At 39.4% G+C, this 22,285-nt stretch overlaps 1 protein-coding gene across 4 annotated transcripts in view; it reads right to left on the bottom strand.

Annotated features, from left to right (window-relative positions):
• The window catches only part of JAKMIP1 (janus kinase and microtubule interacting protein 1), a 105,504-nt gene extending 97,212 nt beyond the window's left edge, over positions 1-8,292 (bottom strand). For 2 of the 4 annotated variants that reach the window (XM_035891109.1, XM_035891117.1), the window contains exon 1: positions 8,114-8,292. The gene's annotated coding sequence lies outside the window, so the exon portion shown is untranslated. Of the gene's footprint in view, positions 1-5,092; positions 5,192-8,081 lie in introns of those variants that run through there. The other 2 variants (XM_035891111.1, XM_035891110.1) reach the window with 2 other exon arrangements.
• Between the last annotated feature and the right edge of the window lie 13,993 nt (positions 8,293-22,285).

Below are 22,285 nucleotides of genomic sequence, written 5' to 3'. Positions count from 1 at the left end.
TGGAACACTTTTGTAAGTGCCATTTGTGATTTTTTTGGTGGATAAAACCAAAAACATCTTTATTGTTAACGAACAGCCCCACATTCATTTTTGCAGATTCACCAAGAAACTCTAAGCATTTTTCATTGTTTTGCCAAAAGAGCTCATAGTAACGTAATCCTGTTGAGCCAAGTTGAACAGAGGTAACTTCCTTGCTTGGCAGAGATTCCAGTGTAGCATGAGTTAGGCTTTTACAGCACCTCACTCAGGAGGTTCCATAACCGGTGATACCCTGCAGATGAGCACAGTATCTGTAAATCAGTCAGCTCTCCTGTCAAGGGTAGTAAATGCTTCCATTATTTTTTTCAGTGGCACCCCAGGAAAGGTGATCTGCTGAGATTCTGTATCTCCATCGTCTTTCAGTAAATTCCCATTGCCCCCAGGAATCAGTATCCATTTTTTAACACACCGTCACAAACTGCTGCTTTCCAGGTCCTACAGAGCAGTTAACAGAACTAGAGTTTGCCAAGTTTCAGAATGAATTTCACCTGTAACATGTGTGCATCTGTTAAAACACAAAAACATGCAACTAAAATATGTTTCCAAGTCACTGCATACCACCAAAAAAAAGTATATCAAACTCATTTAAACCCTATGCATGCACTCAAACTTATGTCTACCTACTTACTACTGACAACCCCGTAACTACTGCAGGACATTGGATAGCATCCAGTACATTAATGGCCTCATTCCAGTCAAAGGACATAATATGCAGCCCATCCAAAAAATAAAAGCTTGCTCTTAACTTAAAAGAAATTATCACCAGTAAAAGGGAACTGAAAAAGAGCTGAAGAGGACAAGGCAGGGTGAAAGGAATGAATCACATATGCATTTAGTCACCCAGATTAATTTGAACTTATTATGTACATAATTTTCTCAAAATCTGTGCTGAAGCTATTTACAGAAGGGACAGTACCCTCAGTAATCCTTGCAAGCCATTTAGAACAGCAGCCGCAGAATAGGTACGTCATGGAAAAGGATTTAAAGGAACAACAGGTCTCTGATTTTACAGCTTATTTTTGAGGGCAAATGAACGACCAGTTCAAAAATGTAACTTTGAATGGATAATTTAGTATGACTACAACTGTCACTGCCATTCCACTGCCAAGCAACAATAGAAACGCAACCTTTTGGGTGCAAAAATACTAACCTGAGAAATGAGACCCCTGTCCCATACCCTGACATTGATAATCTCCTCAAATCAGTACAGCTCATCAGCTGAAAGGTATCAGAACAGCAGAGAACACTCAAAAGAACAAATTTACATAATGGGATGGGAACAAAAAGCAGAGGCAAATATGCACCAGAAATGTGTCTGCACAGCACCACAGCTTGTTTGGAGACATCTGTGTAGTGCCCAGTGAGCAGCACAGCTGCCTTACAATACAACATTACATGGCCTTCGTGCAGAAAAGTGGTGGAAAGCGCTGGCTCCTCTACAGTCCCCCTAGGAGAGGAACTGAACCAGATCTCCTGCAAACTGCTGTTGCCATGTACTGCCCCCCCCAACCCAGCTCTGCTGGCCCCTTCCAAGACCCTGCGCCGATACACTCTGCAACGCCCTTTCTGCACTACACAACACTTGACTATACTAGGAGTTACTAAAAGTTTGACCTGAATCCCTTCTCAGAAAGTTATGAGCTTGATACCAGGCCTTTAAAGTAAATAAAAAATATTCATTGGCTTCAGTGAATGATCATTTTTATTAATATTTAGCCATTTTCACTTGTAGCACTGTTTTGTGGTTTAATCACCCTACTAACCATATTAAAAGACAAACTGCTACAAACAGCAAGTCCCGTGGCACATATAAAATCAAAAAAGACAGTAGCACAAAAAGGCAAAGTTCAAATGCAACTAAACATAACAAAACAACCCCCCCACACAACCTTTCAAACTCAGCTCTGTCACAGAGTCTGAGCCTTTTAGGGTGCTGGGTTAACTGCAGCCCAGAGAGGCAGCTCCAGGCAGGGCTGTTCTGCTCATCTCTGTGCCAATTCCTTTCTTTTGAGCAAATACAGGAGACCTGACATGATGCCTACGTCCAGCCTCCCACCCTTCCGATTGTACCCCGGGTGTGATGCCTCCCACCCTTCCGACTGTACCCTGGGTGTGATGCAGGGAGGTCCCTGGGCTTTCACCGAGGAGCAGCCCTCCCTTTGAAGCAAAGGGAACACTGAAGAGCAAAAACAGGAGCAGGAGGAAAGGACAAGATCTAGCATTTCCCAGTTAGGGCTAGAGAAATGGCAAATAGAGAGGCAGATTCTAGTATCTTTATTCACTGTCACTGACACTCCACAGATTAATCATCCTGCCAAATTTAGGCTTTTGGATCACACTGGACTGCTTTTGTTGTTATTTATCTGATATCTTTGGGTTTTGTTGGGGGTTTTTTTGTTTGCTTGGTTTTCTTAAATCATCAGTATTTTTATTGTAAAAGGTTAGAATAGTTAAAACCTGAAACTGAAAAAAATGAAAAAAAAACCAAACAGGGACAACAGCTGTGTAGGAAATGTGCAAAACAACTTACAGGCTTGGGGAGAGAGGTTCAGATTCCCAATTCGATGACTCAAGAGAGAGGTGGAACCTCAGTGGGAGAAAAACTGGGGTAGTCTAACACTTTACCAAATGTTGGATACTTCATCATTTTGCAAATCAGTAGGATAGACTTGAGAGATGAAGTGCAAGGATGAGAAAAGGCGTATCTGGATGTGATCTAGTGACCAGCTGAACAGTGAAGCAAACAGAGATGGCAATGATTTGATTTCACTATCTCTGATTTCAAGAATTACTGTGTGCAATTAATCACCCTTACCGAACCTGCAGGCTGCCTTGGATTGTGCCAGCCAGGCCACATTCCCACCTTGGTGCTCCACCACAACAGAATTACAGAGCTATGTGCAGAACAGCACCAGCATTATCAGCCAGCACAATAAAGACAGTTATAACCCCGAGCAGGTTAATGACAAAACTTCCTTACCTACTAAGGGGCAGCTCAACTTTGACAAATCTTCTCATTAAAATCAGGGCTCTTAGCCAAAATGAAGATGTTGGCCTATTCCAGTAACAAAGAAGACTGATAAAAGAACATGCTTTATTTTTTCCAAAGATGCCATCAAGCTCCACTTTTAAAGTCAAATTCCTTGATTCCTGAGATCAAAATAAATATATACGCTACAGACCTGGCAGTGTTGTTGCTTCAATTTTGAAGAGTCACAGAATCTTGAAAAAGTATCTACCTGCCTTCAGGAATTTCGGACCTCAAATTTACACTTGACTGAAGGACCCCTGCTCAACTTCAATGTTCTTGAAGTAAGACAGCCCACATCCAAATCTAATTACAAAACTAACAAGATAATAATAAATAAATACATTGATTAGGATGATGATGATGATAATAACGATAATAATAATATTTTATGGGTAACACACCAAGCTAAGGCTTGATGGATTTTGGTTCCATTTACAGTTCTGTCACAGATTCCTAGTATGACCTTTAACACATCACTTAATCTCTCAGTAATATCAGCATTACACTTGCCTACCTCAGAAAGATATCCTGAGGCCGATATTAAAACATGAGACACTGAATAGGGATTATGAGAAATGGGGCTTATGAGAACCCAGCAAGAATTGATGATTGTTAGCTGGCAGGAACCATCAAGTTTAGTGTCCCACAAACCTGCAATTCCCTCACAAGATCTGTTAACTTTTTCACAGCAGTGCTCTGCTAATCAGCCAGGTAATGCTGGCATTTCAAGTATTGATATTTGAGTGAATGTGCATTGGGGTGAGCAGAGTCCTTCTGGTTCTGCAGTACAGGCTGACGGAACTGGATCACCTGGGATAAAATATTTAAGCTGGATATTCCAGCCAGACAATAGCTTTTTTCTACTCTCAAGTCTTTCAGTTCTGTAAGGGAGCAGTGCAGCGGCTTAGAACTACAGCCAGTAAAATGCACAGCTAGATACTACCACAGCAAGAGCCTGGAGACACACTTTCATGTCTTGCTCAGCTTAAATAGGACAGAGACAAGCACAACAAAGCACAAGAAAAGCACAGAGGAGAAACTTTGTGAACTAAAGACATTCTTTGTGTAACCATCCTCCAGTATCCAAAACTAAAACCACTTTACCACCGTGAGAAGACTACCAATGAAACATCCTTCTGGTAATTGCCAGAAAATTTGATTCAAACCATGCCAGGCTTGTTGGAAAGGTTTTTGGCAAGTCAGCCACCAGAAGTATAAATGTGTTTTCTGAAGATGCTTAGAGTTGAATGTGGTGGCCATGAAGACTTGCAGAAAATACTGTTATCCAGATAAATGTAAATAGGATCTGGCAGCAATCTTAACTTTGCGTCCAGTTGTGTAAAAATATATTTATGTAATTTCTGCTACGGATTGACCTTATTATTCAGTTCCGTCCCTCTCCCCACCTCATCCCCTAACAGAGGTGGCAGAGGGAAACCTCAAATGTTAGGCTGGTGGCAGTGGCTTTACAGGTACGCTTAGTCTTAATGAAGACTCAGTGGAAAAATATGGAAATAGGTATTGCCAAAAGAACTATTATTTCCACATGACATGTCATCTCCCTAAACTTTAGGTGAATCTCTGAATACGATTTTGCTCTAAGGTTAAGGTTAGCACAGCCGTGGCAGTAACAGCACAATTTTTCACCTCTTGAACAGCAAAGCTATATTAGCAAAACTTTAGCTAGCTGTTTCTAAAGTAGGAAAAGGTGGGGGGAGGTGGAATATGTCCTCAGGAATGAACTAGCAGAACGGAGCCTGCTTAAGAAGGCTCTAATAAAAGAAGAGAACTAATCTTCTCAATTATGTAGCCCATATGTTATCACTAGCCTAAATAAGAGTCATATCTGCTGTTTGTCTGCTACCGCCCAGCACCCTGAGGAGTCTGTCCCAGCTTACTCCTCACAGCCACCAGTTCTCACAGGCAGAAGAAAGGAAAGAGAAGAACATCAGAACAGGAAGAAAAAAAATAAGGGTAAGATGAAAGCTGAAAGTTACACAGAAATGAGGACTTAGCTGTTACCTGCATATACTGTCCTTGTACAGGAGGGGGACAATGCTGAAATGCCGCCTGCTTCAGTGAACAATGTGAAAACCAGGAGCTCTTAAGTGTGACCATGTTCTTCCCCTCTGCCTCTGCCCCCGGCCCCCCAGCCCCGGAATATCAACTCAAATGGCTACAGTACAACCATTATTGGGTTTTTAGCAGTAAAAACCTGGAAACATCAAATCATAAAGACCTTCACTAACACTTCCCAAATGTTGTAAGGGATTAAAGATAGGAAGTTACTAGATGTTATCTCTGAGATATACAGGTCTTCACCAGTAAACAGCCAGGTAGTGGGTTTCCTTTCACTTTTCTGACTAGTGGATCCACTTTTAAATCTTAGTTTGATTGTTGGAAGTTAATCAAAACTCCCAAATACTCTCCACCTCCTTTCCACTACCGATTTTCTCTTTTTTTGGGGTTGTAATAACATCCAGAATACCTGGAAACTGCTCCCCACTAGCTTTCCCTGCTCCCTGTCTTTCATTGACTTTTATTAACTTTAAAAATTCATTCATACATAGATCACTACATGTAAGGCAGGGGAAATACAAAATTATGCTTGTGCAGGAAATTGTTACAACGGCACTCTTGCAAGCAGTGCCAGACAAGTTCTTGTACTTGAGAAAGACGGGAAGTCAGTTTTCCACAGTTTCCTGAAAAGCACAGAAATATTAAACCAACACTTTTGAACAGACGGAATAAAGTGCAACTGATCCCAAAGGCAAAACAATACCAGGGTAAGTCTCAGAAGAACAGTGAAATACTCAAATTCTTTTGCATCCCTTTCTACCTCTTGTCTGAAACAACCAGAAGGCAATAAAGTATCTCCTCAATAAAGAAACACAAGCTCCTCGATGAAGCAACAGCAACTGCTACAGATCGGACACTTGTCATTTACACGTCAGTATATTCCCTCACCTGGTTCCCCTTTGCATTTCTTAATTTTAAGATAGATGTCACACAAGTCAACCAGAATTTATTTCCTTCCCCAAAACTTTTACTTTGGTTTTACCAGCAAGGATCAGCGCACAGGCTAGCAGGGCTGTGGCAAAGACACTTATCAAGCCTGCACAGCACTGTGTTCAGGGGTTGCCAACTAATCAAATTTAAACTTTTCTCCTATTCAAACGATTTACTTAATTCTGATCCTCTCCACCCCCCAACGTTTTCCATCTTGGTCATCTTCAGGACTAAATACAGATTTGCATCCCTGATAGTCCTGACTCCAGAGCACACCTACAAAATCCATCATTCTGTCTGCATAGGAATCCCTCTCAGACATATCAGTCTGTCACACTCTTTAAAAAACTTAAATTGTCAGCTTCTCTTATCCCCCTTTCCTGAAGTGCAGAGAGAATTCTTCCTGGATCATGAACCAATACAGTCCGGGGAAGGGCACTGTAATGATAAACATGTGACAGATTTTCAATAGCCAGTAAAACTTCTGGGTTTGATAATCTGATATTTTTTCCAGACAATAAATGCTTAATACATCTGTTTGTTAGTCTGGACATATTCTCTGAACAGTGTGGCTCAACATCAAAAATACTTCAGGTACAGAGAATCACAGAGATTCAATCAGTGAAATAAGTTTCAGACTTCATAGCTGAAAACATGTATTTCTTCAAGATCAAAATACTTACAGAAAGTGAATAAAACAGAACTTATGAGAATACCTGAAAATTACACCATCCAGTACCCTACGCTAATAGCGCATCTTCAAACTAACATCTTTGATGAGCAAGCGATTTTTCAACACAAATCAGAACTCTGTTGGACAATTCTGCAGTCATGAAGCGTATTTCTGCTACTCAGCTCCATCCAGACCCAGAAAGCTGTATTCACTGGAAAAGGGGTTTTTTTCCTTCATTGTGGTGGGTTGTGTTTGCTAACTAGCATTGCTGGGCTGATGCTCTGTTTTATTCAATTCAGCTTCTATACTCACACATATGGTCCTACGAGACATTAGTTTGTCCCCATATTTTGCTTTCCTAATTTCTGTTTCCTGCTATAGCCAACACACACAAAAGCTACTAATACGTTTTTGAAAATGAAATGTTAATAAATGCGATTCTACCAAACATGTTCGCATCTGAAGTAACTTTTCAAACAAACTTGAGGTAGACTTTCTAGTTTGTGTTGAAGTTAAGTTTTTGACACTAACACAGAACACAGTCCATGCTAAATAAACGTGAACTCAGCTGGGAGATGGGAGCATTTCAGTTTGCAACATTTTTCAGGCACACTGACTCCAAATTGTATGTAAAATACAGGATGTGCAAAAGGATCACACAAGGCAGGAAAGGCACAGAAAGGCCTCCATGAATTAAACGGAAGTCAGATAGAAAGCAGTTTCCTCAAAATAATACATGATGCCACCCTACAGTATTTGACTACAGAACTGCAGTATTGAGCTACTGAGTAACAACCTGAAATTCACTGTCATTGTCCAAGCTGACTGTAATATGGAAACACATAAAGGTACATTTTAAAAGATGGTTTTGCTTAAGACTGCTTGCAACACAAAGATTGTCATAATATACTTAAAATAAATATGTATAAATATAGTATGTGTGTATGTGCACAGGATGGGATGCCTTCAGAAAGGATAAGTTTCAGGTAGTGAGATAATTAGTGTCCTTCCAAACTATTCTGGAAATCAACACTTATACCATGCGATGCACAAAACATACCTTCCCCCCCCACGCATATATTGCCATAATCAAACAATGTTATCAAAGCCATTTAATATTCATAATACATCGTTCAGAGCTATTGAAGTTACAAATTAATTGAGTGGAAGAGCTGAGAAAAACAAACAAAAAGCTAGAAAGACAACCATAACCATGAGAGAGCCTCTTTACCAAGAAAAAGCACCAGGTACTAAAAGCACAGTATATCCTCAAGAATTGTCAATACTGCCAACTTCACGATCTCTCACTACTATTTACTGATTGCATACCATGTAGGCTACAGGTTTCTCATAGTTCATACCTTCTTTTTCCATTCATACTCATTTACGAATAGACAAGGAGCTTCATAATAGCCTGAAGATCTGTTATGCTTAATATCAGACAGCTTAGTATATGAAAGGCCTTTCCACGGTGTGGGAAAAGTTTGTTTAGTTTTCTTTTTAAACCCCCTTGCAAACACTCAAGACATAGACAAGTACTCTTAGATGACTAAGTGAAACATTGCCCATCTTATCTCAACATAACCATTACCAGCCTCAGACTTATCTAGTGGTAAAACGTGTGTGGGAACTCTGCCAGCAGCTGCACAGCTATCGGCTGCCCAAGTGTATTACTGTATTGGGTTTGCGTGGCAAGGTTTTGGTAGTGGGAGGGCTACAGGGGTAGCTTCTGTGAGAAGCCACCAGAAGCTTTCCCTGGGTCCACTGCTGGCCAAGGCCAAGTCAATTAGCGACAGTGGTAGCGCCTCTGGGATAACATATTTTAGAAGGAAAAAAACCTGCTGCAGACAACAGCCGGAGAGGGAAGAGAAGTGAGAGGATGTGAGAGAGAACAGCCCTGCAGACCCCAGGCCAGTGCAGCAGGAGGGCAGGAGGGGCTCCAGGCGCTGGAGCAGAGATTCCCCTCAGCCCCTGGGGCAGCCCATGGTGGGGCAGGCTGTGCCCCTGCAGCCCAGGGAGGCCCACGGGGGAGCAGATCTCCACCTGCAGCCCAGGGAGGACCCCACGCCCCCACGTGGACCCACACTGGAGCCGTCTGCTCCTGAGGGACTGCACCCCGTGGGAAGGAGGGCAGAGACAGCATGTGATGGACTGACCCCAACCCCCATTCCCTGTCCCCCTGCGCTTCTGCTGGGGAGGAGGTAGAGAAATTGGGAGTGGAATTGAGCCCAGGAAGAAGGGAGGGATGGGGGGAAGGTGTTTTAAGATTCAGAGGGTTTTTATCCTCTCCTACTCTGATTTGATTGTTAATAAATTAAACTAATTTCATCAGGTTGAGTCTGTTTTGCCCGTGATGGTAATTGGTGAATGATCTCTCCCTGTCCTTATCTCGACCCATGAGCCTTTTGGTGTATTTTGCTCTCCCCCTGTCCGGTTGAAGAGGGGAGTGACAGAGTGGCTTTGGTGGGCACCTGGCGTCCAGCCAGGGTCAACCCATCACAATTACCTTGTTATATCTGCAAGTAAAAGAAACTATGCAGACACAAGCATGTTGTAATCCTTTTCTGTGTTTGAAGAGTAATGGATCTGTAATCACATGGCAGGGAACATAAGTAATACTTGTACAGAGGATTAGTCAGCACAGATGGATTGTTAAAAGCATGTTAAGAAAAAAAAATGGAAATATGAGAGTAATACCAAAGTTTATCTAAACTTGATTTCCATCAATTTAGAGAGAGGGGAAAAATATAAATTTTGGCAGATTTCATGATCAGTCAGCAAAACAAAGAAGAGCCATTTTTAAAAATATGCCTGGCCCTATACCCAACACATTGCAGCAATCCTGATTTTTCACAGAAGCAGCCGGTCTTCCTCTAAAGCAAAGTGCCCCCACGTAGCTGCGCAACGTAACAGCAGCGCTCCTGCATGAATGTTTGTGTTCACACCACCATTCTGAGGAGATCGTCTGGAGGTATCAGAAACAGCCTCCCAGTAAATAAGACATTGATACGCAAGAGTATGACTAATCAAATAGGACAAATAGGGACCAGATAGGAAGGTGGGTTTTTTTTCCTGTTGCACTTGGCAAATTTGCATAAGCAATCCGGAGAATGAAATCCCCCTGCTCAGATTTTCATAAGCTAGTTCCAAGTAATAAGAAACCTCCTCACAGATAATTTGCACATGACAAAAATTACTTTCAAAAACACATTAGTTGTTGAAGACTCTGTTGTGTTTTGAGCATTTCATCTTCATTATGCAGAGTCAGCTAAATAAAACATTAAGTCTAAATCGATTTGTTAATCTATGTTCAACTGTTTGGGTGTACAGGACAAACTAAAGAACAGGAGGAAAAAAAATATCTTTGAATAGCATTCCTTTGAGATTTAAAAAATCAAAAATACATTCACCTTAGCAGAAAGCCAAGTTATAATATTCAACAGCTGGCTTTAGAGTTCAGCATTTTAATTCTTTTCAAAATCAGCATCATCTACTTTCTGTAATTATAAAGTAGATATGAGGATGATTTTTTTAGATACATCTATGACAGAAGCTCCTCATGCATTTACTGTAAAGAGTTAAATCTAGTCGGAAGTAAATGTTGAACTGCCCTCCCGATTACAAAAGAGAGAATTTAGGGTCACATTAGTTTATCTGTTGGCCCCAAACCAATTTTAGTTACCATAATTATTTTCCATAGTAAAAGTTAATTACATTAATGAACACCAAATTATTTTAGAAATATTTTTCCACTTTTAATATATAGTTTTATAAGGACTACACTACAATGAAGTTCTCTGAAGCATTAAAATCAAAGATACTAATGAACTATTAGCTGTACGTGAGTGCCATAGAAGGCTCCTACCCAGAGGGGCCCTAAGGCATGTTCTGTACCCTACATTTTTTACTTTACTCTTTCCTTCTTTGTGAATTTTTCAGTAATGATCATGCACTCTACAGCTGTCATTTCCCATAGCACTTGCCTTACTTAAGAGTCATACATACCCTTCCATTCAGAAATGAAAAGTAAGTATTCACTATGCACTATACCCAATACAACGGCAAGGTTTGTGAGCAGCAGAGGCAACAATTTCAATACGGGAACTGCAAAATATCTACCCAGAAAGGATATTTCCTGGGTTACTGCTGCTTTCCTTTTCTTTCTGTATTACAATTTTCTGACAAACCTTGATTATATTCACAATATCTTTCTAGATAAAAATATAATTTCTAGGGGCCAATGGCATTTTGCTGCAGTAAGGACAGTTACACAGAATGGGGGTTTCTCAGTTCTCCTAATATTTCTAATCCGAGTAACTGCATCATTACTGCACTTCCACTGCAGAACTACTCCAAGATGAGAAAGCCAGGAATTAGGCATTGTGTTAAACTGTCATCCTTACTGTACTTCTCCAATAGGAGGAAACTGCTACTTTTTCCTGCTACTGATCCCTTGAAGCAACCAAAATATTGTGGTGTGTTTTTTATGCATAGCATATATAGCTGCCTTCTGAATACCCAGACTTGTGCATACCATAAACACATAAAAGTCAACAGAAGGTTAGGAAAGTCTGTCAAAGCAGCTTAGCATCCAACTGAGACCAAAGCAATTAAAGCCCTTCTTCTTTATTAAAGGTGACAGGTACTGCTGAAGTAAAACAGTGGTCAAGTTAGCAAGCATATGATAAATATAAGACACTGAGCAACAGTCTATACTTCACATCATAGATGCCATGAGCTGGGGCGGGGGGGAAATGCCTTACAAAATTAATAAACAAAAATCATGAGTACAAAAATGTTCATACCATCAAGAAATTTATTCACTGAACACAGAAAGTTGCTACGTAAAGAGAACCATATTAAAGCAAAGACAAAAACTTAGTGCAAATTTGGTTTATTTTACTGCCTACAAAATCTGGTTGGGTTTAAAGTCTATCTCAGTACAAAAAACATTTCAAACTTGAAGCTCCAAATGATATGGTCTCTAATAAATGATAACATCGTATCTGTATTGTAGATTTATTCTTTTCCTACTGAATCAACACACTGGCAACAGACAGTACCTTTCTCTTGTCCACAGGCTTCTGAGGCAGTTGTGTTCAATTCTAACTTAAAGAGGTGAAGACTGAGCACCAGTAGCTAAGTCACTAGGTATGTTTCTACTGGGACTTTCCACACCACAACTCCTACTCTTGTTGGCACGTTCTCCTTTTCACAAGCAAGGAGGGATTTCTGAGCAATATTAGTGACATCATCTGTTAAAAAAAAGAAAAGAGATTTAATCCAAATCACATTTGATTAACAGCTTTGATGGTAGCAACGCAATGAAAAAAAATCTATACACAGGGTAACAAAATGCAGCAGAATAAGATATCATGCAAAATTACAAGCGTGGCATCTTCTTCCTATTAAGAACACATATGCAGAGTCGCATTTGTGGTCGTCTTTGCTAGATGGTCCTCAATGAAAGCAGGCTGAAAGCTGCTAAGCTACTTGACAATTAGACCAGGTCAATCCAGACTGTTAACTCAGCATAGCCAGCACTGAATTTGTATTCCATTTCAACACCAGTTATTTGTTTATGGGCTACAGGCTTAAATTATCATGGTGGCCACCTACAAATTGTAACATACAGATTGGCCATTGCAATGGGTCTTCATAAACACCAAAAATATACCAACACAAGGAAGTTATCATGTGTCCTCTTGAAAAGAGGACAAAACTGAATTTCAGAGAACCCAAATTCTATTATTCTGTCTGTGTCTAACTCTCCTGTACAGTGAAGGTAAGATGACAATTTCCTCTCTGAAAAAAAAAAAAAAAAAACAAAAAAAAAACAAAAACAATTTTTTTGTTGATATGCACTATGTGTTAGTTTGGATTGATATTTCCCATTTACAGAGAAATCTATTTGCAGAAATAAAATTATCTTTATGGAGATATCATCATGGAAAATAGCACTCTGAAAGCTTTATGACTAGAAGAAATCAAGTTCCGTAATGAGAATAATCTACCGCGGTTTTCCTAGAGTCTCTAAACACCTATGACAGCACCTTTATTTACACTGTAGAGCATGGAAAAGAGAGTTAAAAGTGTCCTAAATAATAAACCTTCTCATGGTATGCCCTTTGTGTGAAAGCTTGTCAGTGATTAAGTGACTCAGTCAAGGCAAACTAATTCCAACAATGTCTAGTGCAGACATGGCCGTACCGGAGTCTCCAAAGCAGCGGGCTGGCAGACACGACAGAACCAATCAAAGCCCTGGACTTTTGGGCAAGAGAGCTGGAAGCCAGGCAAGATACCATGTCTGAACAGCACTGAAACATGATAGATGTATCTATTACCATGTACACACATGGTTCAAGTCTTCACAAAAAGCTGTACTTCACATAAAATATGTCAGGCTTGCATCCAATGGTAGCATTCCCCAAAACATCACTCCTGAATTATTTCCTTTGCTGGGAAGTATTGCACTCATTTCTAGTGGTTTGTTAAATGTTACAGAGTCTAGTCTGTTGTTAGTGGCTTAAAAACTAAATCTTCGGGGAATAACTTGCCAGCTTATTCATTCAATAAAGACAGACATCTAGGCAGTATTTAATGGAGAAAAAAAAGAAAAAACAAAACAAACCTGCATACTCATTTCATCAGGGCCAAATTCTCTGCTGTGAGAGAATACTTTTGAAGAGGATGAAAGTACAGCTAGGGCCAGATCATGGCAGGAGAACAAAGTGCTGAAACAGCTTAGTCAGCATCTTTAAGTAGCACAGAGGGCTGGAAAAGAGGAATTTGATTTATTTATATAGTAATAAGCCTCCTCAGGGAGAGAGGGAGGCCAAGAGCCTCTACTTTTTATGACGTCAGATATGTCTGACCTTACCCTCTCTTCATCATCCTTTGAGTTGCCCTGTTCGTAAATATTCCAATATTGTTATTCCACAAAAAACATTTTGTTGCTTTCATCTGGCCTTCAGGAAACAATTTGAATACATTTGAATAAAAGGAAAAGAGAAGGTTTTGCCACGTTAACACGTAAAAGCAGAAACATCTAAGAGAAAGAAAGAATTTACTTCTCAAAGACAAGTAAAAGACAGCAATCAGGCCAGCAAGAAGGCAACAAAACAGAATTAGAACAAAGTTCTTGCTAAATGCCCACAGTATAAATCTCAAGTCTCAAAAGAAAAAAACAAACAAGTGAACACACACACAACTTCAAATTCAAAAGTTATCCAGGTAAGATTTTTACATTTAAAAATGTATTTAAGTTTTAGCTTATTCTATTCATTCCACAATACCAACTCATTTAAAAGAGAAGTTCTTAGATTCTAGAAAACCTGCCATTAACAGTTTTAGTTAAATTCTGCAGTAAATTTGGAAATAAAAAGTATCTTAATAATGTTATTGGCTAGGTGACCCCTATATAAAGACAACAGTGTTTACAAAAGTTTTGAGAGAAGGATGAAGACAGATCTAGAACCTGCAATTTCAAGTGGCAGCAATAATAGCATCTAAAATAAAAATAGTACAGTAATGTAACGATAAATACTGTTTAAAGCAGATGTTTTAGTGGCATAGCATACCGGTAAGATTAAAAAAGACAACTAATTGGCAAAGAGTCTTGCAGAAACTATGGCAAACTTGAAGCGTTTCACTATGCCAGCCATTCGAAGTTGTTAGGGTGCTATTCACAACAAATCACCAGCAACCACTGAAAACCTACAACACAATAATCTTTCAGTAATCTTCCTATAGCTTCTTAAAAGATACGGTAATACAAAAATAACTTAAAATAATTGGATACTTAATTTCTCATTTCCAGTAATTGCTAAGCTAAATCCACTTCTAATGCTGGGGGGAAGGATAAAGAGGGGGAGCTGTTGCTGTGGAAATGTATCTGCTAATGTACAAAAAAACCAGAACATAAACCACAGTTGTTCAATTTCATTCAGAACTCAAAATATACCATGCATGCCAAAAACTCCTCAAAGAACCAAAACTATTATAGAAATAATTTGGCAGATGAGCTGGTGTTCAATAAATTACTAATGTCACTCAATGTAATGAAGTCACCAACATATTCATATCCTGTAGTTATGGCAGTACAAGCTAATTAAAGAAAGTTGATTCAGTTCTGTGCTTTATTACATAACGGCTCTCTAGACAAAGGCTCAGTGTTATAAAAATGAAGGGTTTATTTCTGTTTACATGGTGATGACTTGCAAATCTGTCAACACTTCCCAAATAGTTAGGAAAGGCCAGACAGTATCCAAGTTTGTTTGGTTGGTTATTTTTAATTACAAACTGACATACATAGAATCTGTGGTGAAAAATCTGTTTCTCACACATTATTCCATCATGTCAGGTAGAACCATATCTGGAGAGCAACACAGATTTAAAGGTAAGAGAGTAACCACTGATGCCAACCTCCACCCTTTCCTTTACATTCCCAGCATAGGCAAAACATTCAAATTCTCAGACATTTTAGCCAGATCTGATCATATGGGGCACCTTAGTCCTTTTTAACTCTTAAACAGAATGCACTAGTTGCAGAAGAATATTTCAGAAGCCCTCCCTATATCCTTATACAGCTGATCCACATTTTGAAGACTTTCTGGAAACAAGGCTTTTTGGTTTTAAAATGACTAAGCATAAAGCATGGTCAACAGTGACAAAAAATGACCCAAATAAAAGGCAATTCCTTTTGGAATACAGTGCTGAGCACATCTGTGCATTCTCTGCAGTAGTTGCTAGAAATTTTGCTTGGCAAATGCTTTGTAACAGGAATATACGTTACCATTGGCTTTTTGTCAGAAGTTATTCTAATTGACAGTCAGAGGAGGGAGGGAAGGGGGTTCCTTCTTATCACCAAAAGTTCAAGTATTAAAAAGGCATAATTCTTTCCAAAAACCCATGACATTTTACTACAGTACCTTGTTTTCCTGTCTAAGGCTTTATATCCATAATATTACTTTCCAAAAACCCATGACATTTTACTACAGTACTTTGTTTTCTAAGGCTTTATATCCATAATATTCATTTGATTAATAATTTCTCAGTAAGACATCTATTTATCAGACATACAAATTACACGCAGGAAGATGGCATCTTCCCATTATTGCCTCTAGTCTTTGAAAGTTAAGAATGTGATGTTTGCTTTGGTACCAGACTCCATGGAACTTCCAACAGAGCAAAGAATTTATTTACACACAAACAAAAGCTGCACAGATGCCGCCCTTCATGAACGGGACCTGACATGTTGGCAGCCAGAACATGTCAGCAAACACTTGTATCCCATATCTGTCACTTGCTCTCTCCTTTACCCATTTGGTCTCCACCTAATATACCATATTACAACCAGAAAATGTGATGCCTTCTGCTGTGGCTGCACCAAAAGCAGATAGAAAAAATGGTATTTAGAAGAATCACCAGAAATCAAAGACAATCTAAGTGGAAACTTCAATGTAAAATGTTGTGAATAGAAGGCAGAAAAAGCACAGATCATGCCACAGAGGCACCCCCTTTCTTCAACACAAAGATATATCAGCAAGGAAATACTGCAGCCTGACATTTATAGACCATTCCACATATCCTCAGCAACATACACTTAGCAAAATGCACAACCACCATCCCCATCATTTCTATAGTGAACAAGCTTAAAAAGGACAGAACGACTTTGGGAACTTTTTCCTACTTCTTATTTTTAATATCAATTTCAAAGTTGGTACAGCAGAAATCAAAGACATGATAAGCAGCAAGTTCTTGCCTACATACACTTCTTCTATGACTACCAGGAACGCTGATGGAAACCTTTCTGATCTGTTTTAATCTGTTGGTTTTATTGCAAAGTCTTTGGTGGATGAAAGACAGAATTTTTATTTGGATACTGGAAACAATGACAGACTTAAAAGTTGTCACTCACTTCCCTGCCTTTTCTATAGTATAGCTTTCTGTTTTGGCAACCCCATGACAAGTCTTTCCTTGGGATTCATTTAAACTTCTGCCAGCAATGGCAGACTACCAGAAATAGGTCAACAACTGAAGTTTGTTTCTGCGTTGTTCTATATTGCCTTACTGAAGATTACTGTGCCAGAATTCCCAGATGGAGGGCCTACAAGTGGCTGGTAGGCAGTGCATCATGCAACAGCGCTTTCATAGGAATTGATATCGTTCCTGCCACCTTGTTGTTTTAATTGGATTGTCAACACAAAGAAAAATCTTCCTATTCTTTCTCTTTTTTCTGAAGTAGGAAGCAATAGGAATTCTTGAGCAGGTGTCTCCAAAGAATGTGAGTGTGACTTGCTTGTACAGTCGATTTAACACCATAAAACACACTTAGAAAATAAGCTCATTACAGTATGTACTAGATTTTAGGTAACAAATATGGTGTGCAAACTGCAGGACACAGTTGCTTTTGTGTGCAAAAGTGGGCAAATTTATATTCTCTATGTTACATAGTACTTATGTGTAATAAAGATATATGAAAACTTTCACAGTAATTAAGATGACTGGGATGAAGTAGTAATTGGGTGGGGGAGAGTTATCCACATGAAATTATCTCCTTAAAGACTACCAGTAATTAATTAATTATCAAAGTTACAAATGTCAATCTGTATTCGTTAAATACCAAGCAAGATAATGTCCCATGTATTTTTTTTTTTTTTTTTTAAAATAGATTCAATGAACTTTCAGTGAGCATGGCTGCGGACTACACAGCCTCATTCACACTAAGAACCAGTCTTTTCATACATTTAAAAAAAAATAAAATTATATATATATATATAAGAAAACACTCAACATAAAATGTTTTCCCTGACTCAGATTTCCTTGCTGGAGGCTATGACTGGTGACACCTCAGCCTGTTTACACAAGTTTGTGGGCTCTTGTTGTTCCCAAGTCTGCCAAAAGGAGTCAAACAACTTCCTGGAGGCTCTCCCCTCCAAGACCCCTTCTCTCACACCAAATTAGCTTCTAGAGAGGTTCCATACAGCTAACAGGTCTTAGGCTTCTCAGACCTTATAAAAATAGACTATCCTTTTACATGTATAACATTACTGCTTATGTTACCCTAGGATTTATTATATAAATGCAAGAGAGACAAGAATGTCAAAGTATTACACAACCATCCATACTACGTCACCTACAGTAAAGGATAAAATTGGGCTGGGGGGTGTGGGGGGGAGGGAGTCATGTTAGCTCTTCAGTGGGAGCAGTGTTGAGTACATTAAGAAACTTGCTGGAATATTCTCTTCTTTACACTGTCTTAAACACCAGTGAGTTTACTCAAGAGCTTTTAAGAACAAATTAATGCATTTTGACATGCTTGCTATACAGTCTTTTCTGCCTGATAAACAGATCCAGGGGGAGTTTCCAGCCCCACAGAGGCTTCAAAACCAGTTTGGTGCAACTCTCATTCCTTGGCTTACTGACTCGTGCTGTGTCTGCTTGGTGCTGCACCCGTAGGGAGTTGAGCCTGCATAGACTCTACAGGCTCACCCCTTGAACAGGGTAAGAACGAAGGGAGATGTTGGGCCATTGCTCTCTGTTGGCAGTAGTTTGCTTCCAGAGCAGTTTCAAGCTGCTGAATATCATTTTTTGTGCCCTGGACTGACCCAGCAACTGAAGCTATTTTGTCTTCCTCTTATACAGCTTACTCAAAGGGGTAGTCTGGAGCAATGAAAGTTTACAAGGCTATTTCTCCTCCCTACTCCCACACACAGCGTTCAGTACAGCATTATCAAAGTGACCAGGACTGCTGATGTAAGATTGCCAATTAGACTGGCCCTCAAAGGGGATATAAGCTTACTCATGGACCAGTTCTCTTCCTCACTATTTCAGATATTAGAAACGTTGCAGTTTTAAAGCCTGAACAAAGATTCTTCATACATCTGTCACTGATAAGGTGATTACACGTATTTGTCTGCCCATCACATGATGGAGAAAGAAAGGTTTCAGCTTCCAGAAAGAACTTCTTTTTCCACTGGTGCTCCTCAGGGCCTAGTATTTATTAAACTTAAGTCTAGTGCAAGATTTACCAGGCTATTCAGGCCTTTTAGCTTCTCTCACATATAGCTTGTTTATTTGCTATTTTGACTCAGCAGTTCATGCAGTATATAAATATGTATGACATTCATTTAGCATTTCTATGGGTACAAGCAAATGCATACAGGTAGCCCTGTACAGAAACAACTGGAAACCTGAACAACCTGAGGTCTGTTTCTTATATCTTAACCCTGAAAACCCCTTATGCAAAGGCTAGAATTTACTCATTTAGGTTAATTGACTTTGATATGATTAATTAAAACATAAGAAATTTTCACATCAGCATTTAGCAGGAGTTTGGAAACAGCCCCATGAGAGTATTGCTACAAATAACAGCATTCACTTTAAATTTCCTGGCGTACTCATAAGAAATCTGCGCTGTGTCACAACAGCGATACTTCATGGTATGCATTTTATTTTTCAGAGGTTTTGACAAGCTAATAAAAAACCCTTTTCTTGCAGCTCAATGGCAGTCCTTCCCTTTAAAAGCCAGATCCTTACAGGTACCAGCAGTCTTAAAGTATGTTGTTCAATAAGAGAAAATTTGAAAGTAGTATGTTTAAAATTCCAGCCAAAATGCAAGCCAAGTGTAATGCCAAGCATCATTGCCAGCTGGAAGCTGGTATTGTGTGAACAACTAGAAAAGTATAAGTTTATGCTTTACAATGTTACAAGGACCTCGTAGGATGTCATAGTATTTCCCTTAAAATTTTCCACGGATTTGAGACAAATTCCTGGCTTTAGGGGCTGCTCTTTTCACAAAGCCTTGTAACTCAATAATTTTTGGGGCAGTTAGTTCAAAAAAGGAAGAACAGTAGCTATGTGAAACAGGCCAAAGATTTGGAAAGCTAGACTATATTCTGTCTGAACAGGATAAAATTATCTATCAAGAGGAGATAGATAAGATGTCGAAGATCCATTACAGAGACAGCCCACTATAATGCTACTATCTCTTTCTAATACCAAAAGATGTGTATTCCTAAGTACAGATGTGTATGCATACAAAAAGCCATACCTAGTCAAATCAGAAGTAACATTAAGTTAGGAGAAATTAGATTTTTAAATTTCAGCACTAGCCTTCCTGATTATTATTTTTCCTTTTTAGAACACAGCCATCTTAATAACTTTGAATCAGTGTTGCAGGATCAGCTAGCATATATTCTAAAATCAAGGAAGCCGAGGATAAAGTCATTCAACACCCCACCAATCATCTAGTTGTCAACCCTCTGTCCCAGCTCCCTCCCTTCTGTCCCTCGACACATATACCCCATCTTCCTTTTTATTACCGACACACAGTGCCTACCATAAGGCTAATAAAACGTGAAACAAAACAAATCATTTGCATCAAATCTGCAGTTTCACAGAACTCGCCATCCACGAATAACTCCACGGGCTATTGCTAGCTCTTCTCCTTTGCAGACAGCGCATGCCAAGGGAAGAGGTTTACTCAAGGTCACCCAGTGAGTCAGCAACAAATTGTGAAAAGGACTCGGGGCAGCGGCGTCATATGGGCTTGGACCGCAGCTCAGCAGTTAACCCTGCCTCCGAAGAAAACCTGTGTTTCATATACCTAACAGCATCCATTAGCTCTGGTAAGACACAAACTGAGCAACCTCTTTATGTTCAGTTTGTAGTATATTACTAGTAAATGCTTCAATTCTAACAGCTAAGTTACAAGTATCTACATTTCTCACAGTTACATAGCAGCTATGAAGCGCCCAGATCCTGCGTGCTCAATAAAGGCTTCATAATAAGCATAAAAATGACACATGTATGTACAGCTGCAAATCCTGCGCTTCTCAATGCTCTCTTCCAGGTTTTGACAGTTTAATAAATATCAGAATCCAGCTAGCATATTATTCCACCCACTCATAAAAGGGAGATTTTTGTACTGAGAGACAGCATGTTAAAGTGATTCGCGGGAAGAGATGATAGAATTTCCGTTCTCCCAGAAACCCTGGCAAGTCCAATTAAACACAGACAAGCGTAACAGTTTGAAACAAGCACTGTTTGATACAAAGACATCACTATCAGTAAAGGACTTTGCGCTAGTTTTACATGAACAAAGAGCTGCTTCCAATTAAAATCATAGTAATGGGGGATGGGAGAAAAAAAAAAATCAATCCAAATGCTCTTCAGGTACTTGCATTTACAGAACAATTACCCAGCGATGGAATGACATCCCTCTCCAGCCATTTCACCAAGAGCACCGTAGGGGAGTGTTGTAGAGATGCGGTAATGCCTAAGCACGCTGGCTGTTACATTCTAGTTCTCTGTTAATTCCAGTCCAGCAATTTACCAAACTGAATTCTTCAGATGTCTCTACCAGGAGGATTTTGTGTCTGACAGTGCCACACTTCACAACAGATTTTATAAAATTCTACAACTATTGCTGAAAAATGCATGTACCAGACAAAAGGTATTCAGGTACTCAGAGATGCAAAGAACTAGCAATATTTCTTAAAATAGGCAACCAATATATGTCAATATGTGCAACTTATCTACCATAGATTTTTCAGCCCCTAAGACTGAACACTACAAGCCTTGTCTCAGTTACTGCTATGCACAGAAAGAGCAATGGCTTTGACATTTTTGGTTCTTCTTTAATTCAATAACAGCACCAAAGCCACACCTCACCATGTATAAAAGAAAGTCTAAAACTGTTGGATGCCATACTCAATACAGGGTTTGGGGTTTTTTTATATACTGGATTATATTCTCCCTCTGCCCCATCTCCTCTCCCATCTGCATGTCCTACAGACAATCAACCTCTCTTTCTCTTTCCCATGGGAGACAAGTACCTCATTGCTTCTTTCCATCCTCCTCATCACATTAATATCCTTTGTATGACATGAGTACTAAATACTTTTTCTTCTAGAGATGTTCTGGCTGTTATATATCTAATTAAACTCAGAACAAGTCCTCTTAGCTCTGCTAAACTGGCTTTCGAACATTACTTGTTGTGTTTCAGACTTGATTAAAATACCGTGTGCCCAAGACCTTGTCTAACTCTTCGGCTGACATCAGCTGGATTTAACAAAAGCTAAGGGGGGTGCCCCTGCCTGCAAACATTGTCTTGCCAGTTTAAAGAGTCATTGTCCTTCCTCGAGGAGTAAACACCTACAAACAGGGATTGAGGAAAAAAGTTGGAGCAATTTTGGTCATTAAGAAACAGAAAGATAGGAAATCACTGTGTTATAATTTAACAGAGCTTCGCCTTCACTTTTGTATCATGAGGTACAGCTTCTAGTCTCCCTAGCAGGAGCTGGAATTACCAGCTGTGAAAATCTGAGCATCCTAAAAATATGGCTGTCATGGCCTTCTCAAGATACCTTAGAGAAACTAATTTTGTTCCACCAAGTAAATAAATTTCAAGGAGAAAGACACCTCACGAAGCCTGGTGTCTGAAATCCTTTTTCCTTCCTCTCCTCACTCATTTTTATACTATATAGATACATAAAAATTTACATACACACAGTAACACATACACTATA

The sequence above is a fragment of the Egretta garzetta genome, unplaced genomic scaffold (genome assembly GCF_000687185.1).
Source record: "Egretta garzetta isolate BGI_Z169 unplaced genomic scaffold, ASM68718v1 scaffold193, whole genome shotgun sequence".
Lineage (NCBI taxonomy): Eukaryota > Metazoa > Chordata > Aves > Pelecaniformes > Ardeidae > Egretta > Egretta garzetta.
Note: the sequence above shows the minus strand (reverse complement) of the source record. Positions and strands in the feature narration are given on the sequence as shown.